This window comes from Macrotis lagotis, chromosome 2 (assembly GCF_037893015.1).
Source record: "Macrotis lagotis isolate mMagLag1 chromosome 2, bilby.v1.9.chrom.fasta, whole genome shotgun sequence".
Lineage (NCBI taxonomy): Eukaryota > Metazoa > Chordata > Mammalia > Peramelemorphia > Peramelidae > Macrotis > Macrotis lagotis.
Window position 1 is genome coordinate 49,288,673 of NC_133659.1, and position 20,389 is coordinate 49,309,061.

At 36.6% G+C, this 20,389-nt stretch overlaps 1 long non-coding RNA gene across 2 annotated transcripts in view; it reads right to left on the reverse strand.

Annotated features, from left to right (window-relative positions):
* Nucleotides 1-20,389, reverse strand: part of LOC141510990 (uncharacterized) — a 380,427-nt gene that overhangs the window by 180,683 nt on the left and 179,355 nt on the right. For both annotated transcript variants that reach the window (XR_012475224.1, XR_012475223.1), the window contains exon 2: nt 8,426-8,490. This is a non-coding gene — a long non-coding RNA (uncharacterized LOC141510990). The remainder of the gene's footprint in view (nt 1-8,425; nt 8,491-20,389) is intronic.

Sequence of the window (20,389 nt, forward strand, 5' to 3'; positions counted from 1 at the left end):
ATCATAGAATTTCAGAGGACCCTCTAATCCAACCTATACCTGAGAGAATCCTCTCTATAGCACAGCTGACAAGAGGTCATTCAATCTTTGATTGAAGATTTCCAAAATAGCAGAACCCATTACATTCCCAAGGGGGCCATTGCACTTTTATCTACCTCTCATCCTTGGGAAGTTTTCCTTAATATCAAGCCTAAATGCGTGTCTTTATGATTTCTAAGCATTGCTATTAGCGAAGTCCTTTGGGATAAAAGTACTTTTATATCAAAAGGGGATACCTATGTATTTATCACTGAGTATTTAAAATGTGTACAGACCAAAAGGATCTCAAAAAAATCCTCACTCTTCCTATCTAAGGTCCTTTCATCTATTCGCTCAAATGGTGTATGAGAAAGCTTCATCACATTGATGCTAATTGCTCCAGATCACTTAAAGAGTTCAGCTGCAGAGTTGGGAATAGAACCCAGAAGTTCTCTTTCCCAGCCATCTATTTTTAACTATGACACTTTCCTAAAATGCTGGTTACAGGGAATAGATATTATCCATTCATATTTCTCACATTACCATAGCAATCAAAATTATTTATAGCTTAAAGACCCCAGAAAAAATCATACTGGAATATTTTAACATAAAACTTAATTTTAATTTTTTAAAGGATTACACTGAAGCATTGTATTAATCCCTAATATTATCCCTTCAGCTCTAACACTTACTTGCCTTACTCTCTCAGGATTATATATTTCTAGTCCAGCTTTTGTTTATTGTTATATGAACATTTTTCCAAACAGGAAAATAAAGAAATATTATTATCACTTGTCCCCAAATTGGAAAGTGGAGTAATGAAAAACATCTGAAAGAATTTTTTTTAAGCTTCCAAAGTTTAGCATAGAAAGGACTTTTAAAACCTCCTAGACTAACTCATTCCTGGGCACAAAACATTTCCAATGAAAGGTAGCTTATTTCTTGATTCAAAAATCTCTAGTGAGGAAACTCCAACAAATTTCTTTGGATGTTTCATAGTTCTGATTCTTAGGAAATTTTTCCTTTTATTGATTCAGAATTGTTTCTTTAGTTACTGCTTCTAGTTCTGAACCTTAGAATCAATAAGAATAAGACTAAATGTTTTCCCTTCACGAAAGTCCTTTATATAGACTTGAAAATAATTGTTATGAATCCTTCTACCACCCAAGTCTTATCTTTTCTAAGCTAAACATCCCCAGTTTCTTCAAGCCAGTCCTCATTTGGTGTGATCTCTAGACTTTTCAATATTTTGTTTACCTTGCTTTGGCTCAAGCAGCAGTCACCCTATCAATAATAATGTCCTTCCTAAAACATAATTCCCACAACTGAACACCGTAGCCTAGAAATGGGATAGATAATAGATTCCTAGGATAGAAGGTTAGAAGACTATTATTGCCCCAGCTCTTGACATTTCACCTCTCTTAATACTATCTAAGATTGCATTAGTTTTGTGGACTCCCATATCACATTATTGGCTCATTCTCTACTTGCATGTCAATAAAAGTCCTAGATATATGAATTCATGCCTCTGCTATGAAATCTGTCATGATCTGTCCTTGATAAAGTCACATGTTCTCTTATCTATTTATTTATCAGCCATGCCTTTCATAATAATCTCCTAGAATTTTGTTAGGAATTTAAGTCAAATGCAGTGTCATATAGTTTATAGACTACCATTCTTCATAATGTTTCCCAGAACACTGACAGTGGCTCCATAATCAAACCTGCTATATATTTCAGGCAATATACTTACTGGTTTGCAGTTTTTCTGGACTCAAGGAGCTGAACTCATCAGTTTTTGCCTCTTTTCTTTTTTTATCTTGAATTTCATGGTACAGTGGATTAAGTTTTGTTTCCTGGAGTCAAAACATTTCAATCTATCCATCTTGTGACCTTTCTCTCCATGTAACTTTGAATGGGTTGGGGGTCATTTCATTTCCCTGGCCTCATTTTTTCCTTCTGTAAAATGAAGGGCTTGGACTGGAGGGATTTTGAGGTATCTTCCAGATCTACATCTATTACTTTAACAGCCTCTTTTGTTTTCTTTTTCATTGTCCAAAGATTATTCTTTTTGCCGAGAAAACAAGTGCAACTAGAGGTGAGTGCCTCTAAACTTTTCATACATCCCCACAATCTGTGGTTTTATCCTTTCTCTTGTCCTCATCTTTATCTCAACATAGGCAAAACAACAGACAACTATTACAACCACAAGAATAACCCTTTTATTTTTATCTTTCTTTGGAACCTTAACACTCAGTCTGAGATTTAGCACTCCCCCTAATATTCCCAATGGACCATGGCATGCTTTTGTGTTCATCCTCCATCATGTCTTTGCTTCTCTCTTTTGGGTCTGACAAATAGTAGGTGCTTAATTAACGCTTGTTGATTGATCAGTTCATCTACTATGTAGGACCAGAAGAGGAAGCAAAGCAAGTTATGCCAAAAGAGTGAGGGATAATTGATATCATAGATTTAGAGCAAGAAGTAACATTAGTTTTCATCATATACTTCTCTCATTTGATAGATGAGGAAACTGAGGCAAATGGAGGGTAAATGGGTTGCCTCACATTATATAGTTAGAGAATGGTGAAGGTGGAATTAGAAACTAGGTGTTTATGACTCAATGACCTATACTCAGCTCATTATAACATATTGCTTCTAGATGAATAGAACAGACCTGTTTATTAAATGGCTCAATATCTGGTGAAATGGGATCATTCAGATTCAAATATTCAATCCTTTTAATAAAAAAAAATATACAAATGCCCAGAGGTAAAAGCAGTTTCCAAGGCAGTTAAAAAGCAGATCACAAAAGAAAAAGTAAAATTTATGGGCAGGGACATTTAAAGTAGTCAGCAAGGAGGTTCCCTGTGGTTTCAGGATCTTCATGCCAAAGTCTTTAAGTCACTTTTTATATTAGATTTGTTTAAAGGGTCCCTGACTGGTTCCCAAGTCAATCCACCTGGGGGTATAGTTAGCTGGCACTATCCCAATGTGTTTCATACAGTTTCTTTGCTTAAAGAAGTCCTGGTTGGTGTATGCACTAGGAGTGAAGATGGGAGTGGGCTGGGGAGGGAAGACAGTTAATTTAACCCTCTAGCAGTAGTATCCCAGCAAACAATGTGATTACCATGAAGCTTTGAACTTGGATTTGAATTTTCAAACTTGTTTGAATTGTTTTTGTAGTCCTTACAATATCCCTTTGAGAAAGGATGGAAATGCTCATGAATATATTAAAAATTGTTTATTTAAGTCATTGGGGTTTGAGTGACTTGCTCAAGGTCACACAACTAGGCAATTATTGTGTCTGAGGTGGGATTTGAACTCAGGTCCTCCTGACTCCAGAGCTGGTGCACTATTCACTGTAACCACATGCTGCCCCTGCTCATGATTATTTGGAAAGTAAAGAAACAAAGATTGTGAAAGTTTAAGGAATTTGATCAAAGAAACTAAATTGATATAATCTCTAGACCCAGAAACCAGGTCTTAACCCCTAGGATCATGATGTCTTTGGAACTTCCCTATGATCTCTTACTCCAAGGAAGAAAAAACAAAAGAGGGACAAAATTGGCAGCCACACTTTTGGCTAGCACATTGGAGGGTGATTTGGTAACATAGAAAAGATCATTCCACTAATCAATTCCCTTTTTATTCTTCCTATCAGTCAAAAGGCATCTACTATTTCCTGGGCATCATGGGTGCAGCAATGTAACAATACCTGTCCTCAAGCATAGTAGAGATTCAAGTGGAGGGAGAGGAGAGAAAGTGTGTGTGTGTGTGAGAGAGAGAATGGAAATGAATGTGTGTGTAATATATTTTATTTATCTTAGCAAAAATCAATTTGAGGTATTGTGGGGAGAAAAGACATTTGCAAAAGGAATGAAGAAAGTTATCATATGCACAAAAGTGACTCTAGAGTTGAGCCTTGAAGAAAACCATGGATTCTAAAGGAGGAAATATATTCTGGATCTGGGAGATTCTAACCATTGCAAGCTGTGACTACTGGGGATGGAGCTCTTTATGGAAGATAGCAAATAGGTCAGTATAGTTGCACCATGGAATATTTGGATGTTGGGCTCAAGGATTTACAGCTGGAAAAGAAAATGTCACTAAAGTAAACATGACTAGAGGTGTCAAAAACTTTTCTGGTGACTGTAATTCTCCTGAGTGTAAATGGAACTAGATTCAAATGCAATTGAGAAATATTTAATAATATAAATAAAACACAATAGAATATTTGAGTTATTTTAATTATTCCTTTAGTTAGTTTTAGGCATTTCAGTCATATGTGACTCTTCATGACCCCATTGGAATTTTCTTGGAAATGCTAACCATTATCTTCTCCAACAATGACAATAAAACAGATAACATTAATATGTGGGTTTCTAAGTAATATGCACTCGCAGAGATCCTTATGTAGGATTTAGTGACCCTCATTTCTATTTGAGTTTGACACCACTGTTCTAGATCTATTCCTTCTTTTTACAGATGATGAAATTAAGGAGGTTAAAGATGAAGTGATTCCTTGAGGTCCTACAAGTATCAAGTGTCAGAGTGGAGGGCAATAATAAAGAAAACCTAGAAAGATAGGAAGGGACCAAGTTTATATTTGATCCTAAACTTTGAAGTTTACTCGGGGGGGGGGGGGGGATGGTGGTGGCATGATCTGACTTGAACTTGAAAAAAATCACTTTCGTAGAAAGGGGGAAAAGTCTAAATGAAAACTTTTTTTGTGGAGGAAGAGGAACTATTGGGAAACTTTACCATAGAAGGGAGCTCCCTAGCTGATTTTCCACTCATTAGCCATGAATACCAATGAGAATCTTCTACTTGCATTTTGTTAGGAGAGGTGCCTCAGCTACCCTAGAAAGACCTTTTGTTTTTGTAGGTTCCATTTTCTCCTTCTTAAAACTATGCCAGCTGATATTTGCATGTTTTTGAAAGGGCAGCAGGCTTCCTCTCTGAGTCTCTGACTCCCCTTAGAACTCTCCTAGCTGTCACCCCAGCTCACAGGTCCCTTTACATTTCAGATTACCTAGGGCTAGAAGTGACCCCTTCAACTGGCAAGAGGTTACTGGCATATTTTTCCTCCTGGCTTTTACATGAAAGGTATAACATATCTCCTTTCGGGGTATAATGTGTTTCTTTTAGAAGTCAGACTGCCAAAAGGAGAATTTTTATCAATGGCACTTTAAAAATCAGAGACTTGGATGAAAATACAAATCTGTGGATGACATGATGCTGGAAGGGAGAGTTAATTCACTAGGGATGGAGTCAAGATCCAAAAAGGTCTTGACAGGCTGGAATGATGAGCCCTATCTAACAGGAAGGCATTTAATAGAAATGACATGGTTACCAGGCAGATAGATCAGGGAAATGCTGCAGAAATAACACCTAGAGATCTCAGCACCACAACTGACAGAGTTATCATAATATTCTATACAAAAGATGGATGGAGATGGAGACCAGGTGGTTCAAAATTGAATGAAGGACCAGATTCAAAGAGTATGGATAAAGGGATTGATGTTAACCTAGAGTTTTTGGTGGAATGTCCTTACTCAATATTGTTAATAAACAAAAAGGCAGTCTTACAGAGATTGCCTTGCAGCTTTTAGGATAATATAGAAAAGGGTTTAGAATTGGGATTTCTCTGGCCCAGGGACATAGCAGGTGAAGAAGTTCCCTCTTCTAATATAGGTCAATACTTTCTCTGCAATTTGTAGTCTTACAGAGTAGCCTTGAGTACAGAAAGATTAAGAGACTTTTACATACATGATCTTATTTATTCTCATAACAATCCTATAAGATAGATACTACAGGGATTTTTATCCCCATTTTATAGGTGAAGAACCTAAGACTTAGCAAGGTTAAATGAATTACCCATAGTCAAACATCTTGGAGGTGTTGAGGCAGTACTCTTGACCTCAAGTGGAGAACTTTCTCATACACACTGCTATCTCTCATGAAACACAGAAATGAGGTGGGTATCACCTCATAGGGTCAAAATCTATAAAGGTTGGCATAATAGATTGTATCAAATAAAGGATTTATTGGAAGTACACATCACAACTTCCCCCATTGCAGTTTTGATATATCACAGGTTGACTTAAGACATTAAATGAGAATTTGGGGGGAGTTTTGTGGAAGCTGTGGAAGACAGGAAAACATTTATAAACACAGAAATGCATAAAATATATGTATTGTGATGTATGTTAGTAACACATTTATGTCAACACATAATGGTACAATGGATAGAACCCTAGAGTCAGAAGAAACTGAGTTACCATCTGATTTCACACTTACTAGCTGTGTGAAACCTGAATAAGTCACTTAGCCCTAATTGCCTCCAAAACCAACCAACCAACTCGCCCCCAAATTATATATATATATATATATATATATATATATATGTATGTGTGTGTGTGTGATATTGTATAATGTCAACAAAATACCATTAATAAGACCATAACGATAATAATAATTCAACTTTCATCTCTGGTACAAAGGGAGAGCTAAAACTTTATATGCAAATTTGGATTTGGGAGGCACTGCGCCCCTAACTCATATGGTATAGAAGGGATAATTACAGTGTGAACATAGTGGAGTCTTAGAAAGGATAGAAAACTGAAATCAGAAATACCAGTTGGGCAGCTATTGTAAGATTCTAGTCAAGAAGAGAACTGGGTAGAGATAGGATAACAGAAAGAAATAACAACAGCGAGCATTTATATAATTTTTTGTTTGTTTTTTGTTTTTGCAAGGCAAACGGTGTTCAGTAGCTTGCCCAAGGCCACACGGCTAGGTAATTATTAAATGTCTGAGACCGGATTTGAACCCAGGTACTCCTGACTCCAGGGCTGGTGCTTTATCCACTGCACCACCTAGCCACCCCTATATAATGTTTTAAGGTTTACAAGGAACTGTTTATGTATTATCTCATTTGATCATCACAAATAGTTTTTTTTTTACTTCTATCTTATAGATGAAGAAATTGAGGCACAGAGGTAAAGTGACTTGTCCAGTAATATAGAGCTAGATAAATATCTGAGATGAGATTTGAGCTCAGTTCTTTCTGAACACTATCCATTGTACCACCTAGCTCCCTATTGAGTTCTAGGGAGAATTAAGGAAATGAGACCTTAAATCATCAGGAGAAATCTAGGAGTCATATTGCTCTAACTCAGTGAGAAATAGCATTGTGGGGTCCCAAGTAATGAATATTAGCATGAAATAATGAAGAGAAAAATGAGAATACCTAAATCAAATTCCTTTTGTTTCCCTTTTCTTTTTAGAGATTTCCAGGTTTAGGATAAACTTGTCCTCCACTGTTTCAAGATAAGACCACACCCTCCTGGGTTTTGTAGAAGATGACATTTGTCACAGCTGCCAGTTTAATTTTTCTAATCTACTTGAAAGCTTTTGGCGACATCTAATTGCCTATCAAATAAAGATTAAACTACCTATCCTGACATTTGAAGATTTCTAAAGTATACCAAAACCTACCTTTCTAGCTTTGCTTCATGGTGTTCCTCCTGAATGTACCATGGAAATCAGTTCCATTTAACTCATCACTATCTTTCCATCTCATTCTTTCCATTACCTTTGCTCAACTCTTTCCATGTCCAAAGCGGGCTACCTACCTTCCTTCAAGCTGAATCTCTACCTATGCTCCCTTATCTACTCTACCACATAGCCAAAAGAGATCTCTCCCTTTTCAAATTCCTTACAAGCTGTTTAGACTGCACATTTTGCCATGGCTTATAGGCATATGATTACATGTCTTATCCCCTATCTTGAAATGTAAACTTCTAGAGCATAAGGTCTGTGTCTTCATTTTCTTAAATCTTAAAAAAACTGTAAGAAAATGATATTCAATTGAATCCAATACGTTGTGCTCCTATATAGTTACAAAATATTGAATTCAATTAGATATCGTTTTCTTAGAGTTTTTTTTTCCTCTAGGAGTAATGAGAGATTTGTGTCATTCATTTCCTCTTCTATGTCCTTCCCTATTCCAGTCAGGTCTCCTTTGTGACCAAAGGCTTGTATTTATAAGCTTGCTATCCTGAGTTCAGGGGTGACCTTGAGGCTATTGCAATTGTACATAAGGGGATAGAACACAACACCTTGGTGTCCTGGGCCAAACTCTCAAAGTCACATAGTTCTGACCCAGGCTTCAAAAATCACTGAATAATTGAAAAAAAAATGACAGTTTTCTTTTTTTGGTTTTTTTCTTTTTATTCAGTGTTTGCTTTCTCTGCCTCTTTTCCAAAATTGTATCCTATTTAAAAGAGAAAAAGAAGAACATAGCCCTTATAACAAATCTGCATCTTGTTTCATCAATAAAACCTCTTTCCTCTTGTCATTATTTAAAAGAAATAGGGAAAAATGAGGATTGATTATTTACCTGGGTCTAATAGGCTTCATGTTCTTCAGGACCAGATGAGATGTTCAGAGTAAGTGATTTGTCACCTGAAAGAAGAAATGTGAATTATTGCTAAAATAAGGAGATTACTAGCTACTTTCAAGGTTATTGTGAGGATCAAATGAGATAATCCACAATATTTAACATTTATATAGTGCTTTTTTAATCATTATCTTACCTAGGAGGCACAGTGGATAGAGCACTGATCTTGGAGACAAGAGGATAGGAGTTTGAATTTGACTTCAGGAACTTGATCCTTTCTGGCTCTGTGACCTTGGGCAAGTCACTTGACTCTAATTACTTTGCAACCAGGGCCGTCTCTAGTGGTCCTGATCCATATCTGACCACTGGACCCAAATGGCTCAGAAAGAGAAAGTGAGGCTGGTGACTTAGCACAGTCCACCCTCACCTCAAATCCAGTTCATGTGCTTGTCATGGCACCACATCTCCTGATGTCATATTCCTCTTTAAGAACAAAAAATAAACATTTCATTTGATCCTCACAAACATGCAGAGAGGCAGATACTATTATTTTCTTCATTTTACAGATAAGGAATCTGAGGCAAACAGAGGTTAAGTGACTTGGCCAGAGTCACATATCCAGGATATATATCAAAAGTGGGAATTAAACTCAAGCCTAGCTCTCTATCCACCAAACTATTTTGCCTCTTGCTTAATTTATTAACAAAATAACAGCATAATTTTGGTTAAATTGGATGCAGAAAAGTGATCAACATTAAACAATTTAAATGAAATTTGTAAAGCATGTTCTCTATATTTCTAGCTTTAATGACATAAAAATGTAGAATGAAAATGATGATGATATCTTTGACAAAAATGTATATATACAGCCTATATCAGACTGATTGGGGAGGAGGGAGAGAGGGAAGGAAGGGAGAAAAATTTGGAACTCAACATCTTATGAGTGAGTGTTGAAAACTAACTTCACATCTATTGGAAAAAAAATGAAATACATAACATGTTGAAAAGAATATGAATGAGGACAGAACTTTGTTTTAAGTCTTCCAGTAAAGCCTCAACACAATATGGACAAGATTCTACTGACTGGACATGAGGAGGAGTGAATGATGGAACTGGGTAGGGGTAGAAATGTTTGCTCGGCGGAGCTGATTCTGGGGGAAAGAAATGGGACAGGAATGCCTGTGGCCTAAGAATAAGCTGAGACAATTTGAAAGCAACATTGGTGTTTGGATGAGTTTTGTAAATGAGCAGCATGGCTGAGCCTAGGAAGGCAGGGAAGGCTCTCACCTGCCTGGGGAAAGGGGTTAATATAAAGATCAATCGTCCTCTTATCTTGTTAGCATTTAGACAGCCCATTGATGCCACATGCTTACTCGGAATGTAAAAATCCAGGTTAGGCATTGGAAAGCTGCCACCATCCTGGCCCGGAACCCCAGTTCTCTCTGCTCTGCTGGTAGGAGGGAGAGGGCCAAACCATGACCCATGAAAAAACCATGCACCTGTTCCTCTTGCAAAAGCAGATGTAGGGGTAATCAGTGAATAAACCTGCTGGAGGGAGTGAGGGGGTGGGGTGGGCTTGGTTGATTTCTTTGTGATGAATATCCTGGGATTTGATGTTTTCATAAAGCTATCATTATAGCATGAAAAACACTTTGGTTTACAAAAATTAAAAACGATAGGAAAATTTGTTTTTTCCCATTGGGGGAAAAAATGTCCCTGGAGTGGGTTAGGGTCACTCGATAAAAGGAACAAAAATGCAATGATTTACCGGCTTTTTCTTTTCCACAAAGATCATGACAGATTTTTTTAGAGTCACTAATGAGGTGTCCCTTGTCTCTTGTTACTTGTTAATCGCTCTTTTTCTTGGCTCTCTGGGACAGAATTTTCATTTTAGTTCATTACAAATAGCCAGTAATGAAAAGTCCAGAAAGAAAACAAACAAAAGAGTATCCCAGAACTACCTACCCAACCATTGGAAGAAAAGGGAAAAATTTCTCTTCAAATACACTGATGAGGGGCAGCTAGGTCATTCAGTAGATAGAGCACTGACCCTGAAGTCTGGAGGACCTGAGTTGGAATTCGTCCTCGGACACTTAATAATTGCCTAGCTGTTTGATCTTGGGCAAGTCACTTAACCCATTGCCTTATAAAACAAAACTAAAACTAAAACAAATCCACTGATGATACTACTTTTATCCTCAGTTATTATTGCCTGAACTCATCTACTTCTTATCATGTCTTGCCAAAGTATAAAATTATGGATCCCTTTGGCTCTCCCCCACCCATGCCCAACCTTCTAGAAATTACCCTTCTTTAGGAATTATTTTACTGAATTAGAAAAAAAAATATTTTTTATTATTACAAGAATTCATTTGGAAGAACAAAAAGTCAAGAATATTATAGGAACTAATAAAAATGTAAAAGAAGGAAGCTTAGCAGATCTTAAACTATTATGAAGCAGTGATTATGAAAACTATCTGGTATTGACTAAGAAAGGGAATAGTAGATCAATGGAACAGAGTAGACATAATTTACAGCAGCAATAAATAAGATAACCTTGTATTTGACAAGTCTAAAGACTTAAGATTTGGGGATAAGACTTCATTATTTGGTAAAAATTGTTGGGAAAACTAGACAGTATAGCAGAAATTGGGCATAGACCAATATCAATACTGTTTATCAAGATAATGTCAAAATGGAGACATATTCAGCTTTGATGGGACCATTCCAAACTATCTGAACTCTTTAGTTGGAAAAGTATTTGTTTTACTTTAATTAAAATGTTTATTATAAATCTTTTTTATTATTTTTATTACTTTATGATTACTATGAGTCAGGATATTAGTGTTTGTTTGACTGCCAAATATTTTCCACAGGCTTTGTGTATTTTTAATCTTATCACATTTATAAACATCAATAGTAAAAAGATAAGAAATGGTCAGAAGTTGATCATGGATCTTTAAAAACTAGTAGATGGAGGAAGCAAGGGGGTAGACTGAGCAGTGCTCTATTTCTGTTCTCATTAGCAAATGAAAGTCTGTGAACATGGGTTAATTAAGAAGCCATTTGGTAAAGGGTTTGAGTCAAAGGACTGAGAATTCTATTTCTATTACTAAGTAACTTCATGACCTTGACTCCACTTGACCTTTTTGGACTAGATGGCCCCTAAGGTACTTTTCAGATTTCATTATATTATGCTGTGAATTTTAGACTTTCATTATGCCCCTGAGACCTTCAATGTCCTTGGAACTTTTCCCTCTGACTAGAAGGTTCTTTTCAGAGGGTGCTAGCCATCCTTTTTTCATTTCCCACTAGGCTATTCTTTTTCTTTTTCTCTATCACATTAAACTAAATGTTATAACTGTTTTATAAAAGGTACAATACATTGAACATATCTTATCTTGGCAATACCTGATATGATTTTGGTATTTTTTAATTTATGAAATAAAACAAGCATTCCATAACATAGATAACAAAGAAAAGATGGTTGCACATGAAGCTACAAATCTGTTATATATATAACTTGCTATTCCTTGTAAATATAAAATAAAATTATCATATAAATTTCTTTTTCTTTTCTTCTCTTCCTTCCTCCCTGTCCTCCTCTAGGGATGGGTGCCATTAGAGATAAATAGCTATATGTGTGTGTGTATGTCCACATATATACATACATATTTGCATGTTTGTGTATGTATGTATGTGTATAAATAAATATATATATATAGAGAGAGAGATGACATCTCTCTATATGTTATTCTTTTTCTTTTAGTTTTTTCCAAGGCAAATGGGGTTAAGTGGCTTGCCCAAGGGCACACAGCTACGTAATTATTAAGTGTTTGAGACCGGATTTGAACCTAGGTACTCCGGACTCCAGGGCCGGTGCTTTATCCACTGTGCCACCTAGCCACCCCTATGTTATTCTTCTCTATACTTCTCTATCATGTCCCTGTGCTATGAATTTCTTCCCTTCACACCCCCTTTCTGCTTCCTTGTAGGTTTTCTTCCTCATTATAATGCAAGTTTTTGAAGACAAGGATTGTTTTTTGCTTTGATTTGTATTCTTAGCACTTTGCATAGTATCTGTCAAATAGTGCTTAAAAATATTTGTTGATTAGTTGAATGATTTTTCAACCCAAGATGAAAGCTTGAATCAAGTCCTGCTTTTTTCCCCCTGACTTTTATGAAAAGTTAAAAAAATTAATTATTTGAAAAAAATTAATTATTTGAAATGACTGACATTCATTGATATCACACTTACATATAGGACATATCAAAATGGGTTGGAATTGGTCAAGTCCTTTGGTTGGAATTATTATTCAAAGGAATTTGACTACCTGTTACTTATTTCCCTGGAAGTTGTTAAAGAACAATGAAATCAAATTCTAATTGCTTACCTCTCTGTAGAGGTACATAGAGAAGAATATGGATTACTTTTATTTTGCTACCCAAGTGATATAATGGGAGAGAAGGGTAATGCACCTTTTTTGTCATCTGATAACCAGTTTATCTATTTGATGAAAAGCTAAATATTAGGGATAAATATTAGGGACTAAAAGAAATGGAAAAAAGAAATAGGATTTTCCCTTTCAGAGCTTATACTCTTAACAAGGGGGATATATTTAGTTAAGTATATTTAACGTATACACCAAATAAGGTAAAAATAATTCCAAGAGGGAAATAATAAATGGGTGAATAAGGAAAAGCCTTGAAGAAGAACCGCATATGAGCTGTGCTTCGGAAGAAAATAGGGATTCAAGTCAGAGATAAAGATATGAAGCTTCTGGGTCATTCTTGTACTCTTAAGAAAAGAACTAGAGTATCCTCTCTGGGTAATTCTTTTTAAGGTTTTTGCAAGGCAATGGGGCTAACTGGCTTGCCCAAGGCCACACAGCTAGGTAATTATTAAGTGTCTGAGACTGGATTTGAACTCAGGTACTCCTGACTCCAGGGCTGGTGCTCTATCCACTGTGCCACCTAGCTGCCCCTGAGTAATCTTAAATATTTGGAAAGTTAGTCTCTACTCTTTGAAAAATTAGATGTGGTCTTGTTCCTTTCAAGGTTAGGGACTGACTTCAATGCTTTCACAGTGAAGTTTCCCACAAGTCTAGTCTGTAGAGTTTATGTGTTTCCAGGTAAACTTGGACCCAGGTCTCCCTGACTCCAGTCATCCACTGCATCACCTAGCTGTGGAAGTTGACTAACCACTTGAATTTTGTTTAAAATAAATAGCAGTTCCAGCATCATTAGAGAAGTCGGTGAAGCTGCTCTGGAGATGATTGCAAAGGGCAATTCACTGGATGGTGAATGCTTTATGCTCTCCTTGGTGAAACACAATTACAGAAACACCACTGTGGAAAGGTAGATGGCAGACACTACTGTGGCTTACTCTGTTAAGAGAAAAAAAGATGCATTTAAGAATCCTTACTGAATTTCTCTGTTTGCCCCATCAGGCAACAGTGGCAAGATTTGTGCTTCAGTGCAATGATAGGCTGTGAAATGTTTGGGAGAAAGGAGCAGTTTTTAACTTTAAAAAAAAAAGGTTCACATTTAGGGTCTCAGTGAATTAACATTAAGGATGAAGTCACTCCACCTTTAACCACATTTCACTGTGCAAAGGTAATTATAAGTAAGTGCTGAGATTCATAGTCGTAAATGTTGCCCTGAAAGTGATTGGCCCATCTTTTATTTTGTTTAAATGGGCTCTTTGATTTGAAAATTCAGGGTTCAAAGAGTTTTCACTACTTCCTTGAGAGGTTCAATCTCACTAATACAAGGTTCAATGGTTGCCAAGCATGATAACAACTTGAGCATACCAGAGTGAGAATTACTTCCTTTAATGAGACTGAATCATGTGCCTTTTCCAAGGTCTGACTTTAAAAAGGGAAGGGGGGGCCTAATGAGGCCAAAATTAGTCAAGGCTGGCCAACATGCTTCCGAAGTTCTCTTTTCTTAAACCCAACTTTATGGGTTTCCAGAAAAGAGTTTTTCCAGGAGTTTCATGATTCTAGCTATCCTTTACAAATTCCATCTCCTGGGGGCGGCTAGGTGGTACAGTGGATAGAGCACCAGCCCTGGAGTCAGGAGTACCTGAGTTCAAATCTGACCTCAGACACTTAATAATGACCTAGCTGTGTGGCCTTGGGCAAGCCACTTAACCCCATTGCCTTGCAAAAACCAAAAATAAAAAAAAAGAATGCCATCTCCATCTCACCTGTACCTCTTAGAATCTTTAGACTCCTTTGAAGCCCATATCTAACAATGGACCCTTCCTGATCCCCATGGGTTAAAGTGTTTCACATGGATGAAACCAAACCAAATAAATCTCATATTTAGGATCACAGTGTCATAGATTAGACCTCAGAGGACCATTTAATCCAAATCAAAAACAAAGCAAAACCCCATAAACAAAAACAAAAACAAACAAGGACTTAGAGCTATGAAGTTCAAAGTTACAACTATTATGTGGGATGGTGGTAGGATTTGAAGTGTGTTCTACTGATTGACTCTTTGTACTGAACAATATTCTGCATGTGTGAGTGCTTCCTAATATTTCATGGATACTGCTGATTCTGGAGAACAAAGACTTCTATATTCCTCTTTAGTGTCTAGCATATCCCAAGTGCTAGATATTATTATTAAGCAATAAATGCTTTTTATTTGATTGATTATCCAGAATTGACCATATTTTGGATCCCTCAAAAGAGTATATATATATATTTTTTTTTCCTTTGGCAACCTTTTAGATGTCCTAAAATATATCAGATATATATATATATATATATGTATGTACATATATATACATATATATGTATGTATACATATACATATATACATATATACATACATATATATACATATATACATATATATATATATATATATATATATGTATGTACATATATATATATATGATGGATGTTTTGAGTCTTTGGGAAGGTCTAGAGTGATAAAAAGTTGTAGTGTGAAAAACACAAGTTTGGTGCTTTCAGAAACCTGTTAGCCTTCTGGTCAGGACATGGTACTTATACTGTAATTTGAGGGCAAAGCTCAACTGACTAGGGGAAAATCAAAACACTTCCAAGGAATAGGATAACTACTTCCAGTTGCAAATGGGGACAGGGTAATTGATAGCGCTTTCAGTGTCCTGACTTGAAATTCTGATATAATTGTAATAAAAACAAAACCAAACCTCACATAGTAGTCAACAAAGGAGATCCGAGAGAGAAGAGGAACTTTAGAATCTTTAAATATGTAGTTCCCTTCATAGGGAATGGGTTGACATAATTGAAAAAAAGCATGGGCTGTTTTTTACCAACTCTCCCATATACTAGATATGTGATGTACTAGACTTCTCCACTCTAAACTATGGGTTTTCTTGTCTTTAAAATTAGGAATTCCAGAACTATAGAGTGAGCTATGACTTGAGAAGTCATTAAACTCAACCAATAATTTTCCATTACAACATTGGTGGGGACAATTAAGTAGCACAGTGGATAGAATACTGGGACTAGAAGCAGGATTGACTCAGCTTCGTGAGTTCAAATCTGACCTTAGACATTAGCTGTGGCATCCTAGATAAGCCACACCACCCTATTTGCCTCAGTTTCCTCTTCTGTGAAATAAGAAGAAATGGTAAACTATTCTAGTATATTTGCCAAGAAAACCCCAAATGGAGTCATGAAGAGTAAGATTTGATGGGAAAAGGACTGAGCAACAATAGTATTAGTCCTTCAGTGAAGAGAGAACTATTTCTTCTCAATTGAGCATTTTCCCCTTGGAATAGCTCTAATAATTAGCAAGTCCCTCTGTGCCACCAAAGACTAAAACAAAACAGAACAAAAACTAAGCTAAATTTACTTCTTTGCCATTGCAGCCCATTGTTTCTTGTTCTACCACTTAGGATCAAGAACAATAGATCTAGTCCTTCTTCCACATGCTAGTCCTTCAAATACTAGAAGACTACTAATAAGACTTAAAAACACAGCACATGTAAAGGAGTCCTCTGGACAGCCCCAATATACAGGATAGCCCCCTTGGCATAGCTTGTTCTCTTTTAGGATTTACTACAAAATAGATAGATAGATTTTTATAGTCAGAAGAACAGTTCTAATCCTTGTTTTCATGATTTAATCATAACCAAATCACTTAATCTCACTGGGCATCAGTTTCCTCATTTATATTATGGAAATATTGAATCTCATTCAGCTGAAAATCCTATCATCCTAAGACATGGGGTGGCCATGAATATCTATTGGGTCAACATATGAACAAGGCTTTATCACCCATAAAACATGATCGAAACCTCTGCTAATCTATAAACACCATATGTGTAAAAAGCAAATAGGAAAATAAAGCAAATTTTACTTCTATATACATTATCATTCAGTTTGTGTGGCTGATATCTATAAAAGTGGCTGTTCCTCAAAAGACAATGTTCAGAGACGTGCAAATGCCAAAAGCTTTGATTCCCCCACTTCGGAGTTATTGCACAACTTGGTGATGGCCTCAGAAGAGACAATCATTATATTTTGCAAGCTGTTCTGTCTTGATTTATATTTTGGATCTACATAAATGATAATGGAGAGGGCAGTTTTCATGAAATTGAAAACAGAGGACACATCCAACAGATTCAATGGCTGAGTTTCATAGTCTCTGACTCTTCCTACAGATTCAAAGGACATTAAAGGGATGGACTTCATCTCCTCATTTCCTTCTTTAATCAACAAGATGACTTAGACTCCATGTTCCCCCTTTCTCTTGGATGAGAACAGAGTCCCCCTAATTGAGACTGTCTGAATACTGACATTACTGGGGATATGCAAATTTATGAGACTAAAGCAGTTGCTGTTTGCTTGGTGTGAAAAAAGCATTCCTTCTTATAAAAACAGTAGGGAAAAATTAGTTCTCTTGTTTGTACATTTGTGATTCTTGGAGGCTGCTGATGCCTGCCTCATCTGTTCTTAACCCTTGTCATGAATTTTTTTTTTACAGAGGCAGTGGAAATGTCTTTGCTCTGAAGTTAAACACATTGACTGGCCCAAAGAATCCCCTCTGGGGCATGGATCTTGCCCATAGACATCTAACCAGTTAGGAGCCAAACCACAGGCACGCATTGCACCCGATGCCTAGATAAACAAGCAGGTAAATTTGGGGAACACATTTGGTGGAGGATTCCTACCATCTGGACTTGCTATTTAAAGGAGTGAATTTATAGACATTCCCTGGAAGGGGTAAAGTGTGGAAGGGAAAAGACCCAACAAATGACTTTGTTGGAGTATATATATATATATATATATATATATATATATATATATATACACATACATATGTATATATATATATTGTGTATATGTGTATATATGTATATATAATGCATGTATTAAAAATAGCAAGGGGATGGATAAAAATGATTCCCTTGAAGTCTAATCCTAATTTCAACAAGCATTTATGAAGTTCCTACTATATACAAGAAAAGTTCTTCTTATGCTAAGTATTATGGGTAGAACTATTAAACTAAAAGGAATCCTCATGCTCAAGGGGTTTTTCTTCTTCTGTTCTTCTTTTTGGTTTTTGCAAGGCAATGGGGTTAAGTGACTTCCCAAGGTCACACAGCTAATTAATTATTAAGTGTCTGAGGGTGGATTTGAACTCAGGTCTCCAGGGCTGGTGCTCTATCCAATGCACCACCTAGCTGTCATCATCTTCTTCTTCTCCTCCTCCTCTCCCTCCTCCTCCTCTTCTTCTTCCTTCTTTTCTTTTTTTGGTGGGGAGGAGGAAGGTTTATAAAATCTATATAATCAAATATACAGATATTAGTGTGAGGGAGAATTACAGATTATCAGAGTTTAAAGAGCCTCAGAGGCTCTCTATATCATTCCCAACAAGCTGTCATTCAGGTTTTGCTTTCAAGACTTTCAGGCAGAAGAAGCTGCCACTTTTAGAGGCAGTCAGGTCAGCCTACTTTGGGATGTCTGGTACAGTGTTTCCTGATATCAAATCCAAATTTGCCTTTTGACAACTTTGCAAAGAGAAACAAAAACCATCCCTGCCCTCATGGAACTCACATTCTAAAAGGGGAGATACCCTACAGACTTTTATGCTATAGTATAATATCTATATCATCTATATCTATATCTATATCTATATCTATATCTATATCTATATCTATATCATCTATATCTATATATCATCTATATCTATATCTATCTATACATTTATCCACATACATACTTATACTCTGTAATAACAATAATAGTTCTTTAAGATAAAATATTTTATAGGACAGTCAGTTGGTGTATTGAATAGGGTACTGGGCCTAGAGACAGGAAGGGTCATCTTGCTGACTTAAAATCTGGACTCAGATTCACTTGTGTGACCCTGGATAAGTCATTTCATTCTCTTTGCCTCAGTTTCTTTCTCTGAAAAGTGGGCAGGAGAAAGAAATGGAAAACCACTCTAGTAGCTCTACTAAGAAAAATCCAAATCGGGTCACAAGGAGTCAATGACAACTGAAAGGACTCAACAAAAAGTGCTTTGCACATTAGGTCATCTGATCCTCACAAATGCCATTCTGGGAAATTGGTGTTATTTCCTCCTATTTGCAGATGAGGAAACTGAGGCTGAGAGAGGATATGCCAAGTTCCCGACAGCTAGGAGGGTTCTGAGGAGGAATGCAAACTCTGGGCCCTGACTCTAAGTCTAATAGGAGTGGGGAGAGTAGGGCGAACAGGAAAGGTGACTTGCAGAATGTAGGATTTGAGCTGAGGTCTGAAAGCAATGCTTCTACTTGGGTCCTCTTGGACTAAACATATCTCAGGGTTGGCAAGAAACTATCTTGTCAAACCCAGAACCACTAAGTGGTCATCAAATTTCTTCTTGGGGAAAAAACCCACTAACATCTAAAGGGATTCAGAAGGACTTCTAATAGGAGGCTGACCGTGAGCAGAGATTGAGGAAGAAGGGAGAAGGGAGAAGGGAATTACTTTTAGACACAGGTCATGGCTAAAAAAGCAAAGCAAAGAAACAAGAGATGTGGTACAAGGTTCAAAAAAGAGGAACCAGGCCAGTTTGACTGGAACGGAAGTGTGCTTGTTGGTTAGGCTGTCCTAAGACAGTGATGGTCTTTGAATGACCCTGAGTTCATAGAAGTGGAAGAGTTAGCATTTTATCCTAGGAACAAGAGAATTAAAAAATTTCCACGAGTCTGGTAGTGATACAGTTAGATGTGTGGTTTAGAAAGATTATTTTGGCTGCTTTGGGGAGGAAAGAGATCATTGAAGAGAGAAGGGAAGCTAGGAATACAATCAGGCTAAACTTATCTCCCCTAAAATTGATGAGATTAAAAAAATCTTCTAAAGGATTCTAATATCTTAAATTTATATGACTCTTTACTTTGATCCCCTAAGTATTTTCTCCTATATTATCTTATTAGAAACACACCACAATCTTGTGAGATGGAAAATAAAGGTATCATCATCCCCATTTCATAGATTATTAAATTGAGGTTAGGAAAGTTTATGACTTCCTTGGAAAGAGAATGGTGCCATAGGGAAGAAAGAGTCAGAGCCCAAGTATTCTCATTCTTTATCCATTGAATTTACTCTTTTCATTCTGCCCAGTTATAAACCACTTAAAGTTTCTATGCATCTCTATCATTGTAGAAGAGGTTGCTGTGCTGAAATGGGTTGGGTGAGGTAGGGGGTTAGGGGAGTGATATACAGGGAGAAATGAGAAATTTTAGTTCTATTCTGACTTAATTCAATAAAGTCATATGAAGCCACTCAATATTACCTTATAGCTTTGGGAACATCTTGATCTTTCTAAAACTCAATTTTTCATCTGTTAATTGAGGGTATTGGACTATTCAGGGGTCAGCAAACTATAGCCCATGCCAAATGGCCTACTGCCTAAGAAAAGTTTTTATTTTTAAAAACTACTTTTATTTTAAAAATAACTTTCATTTTA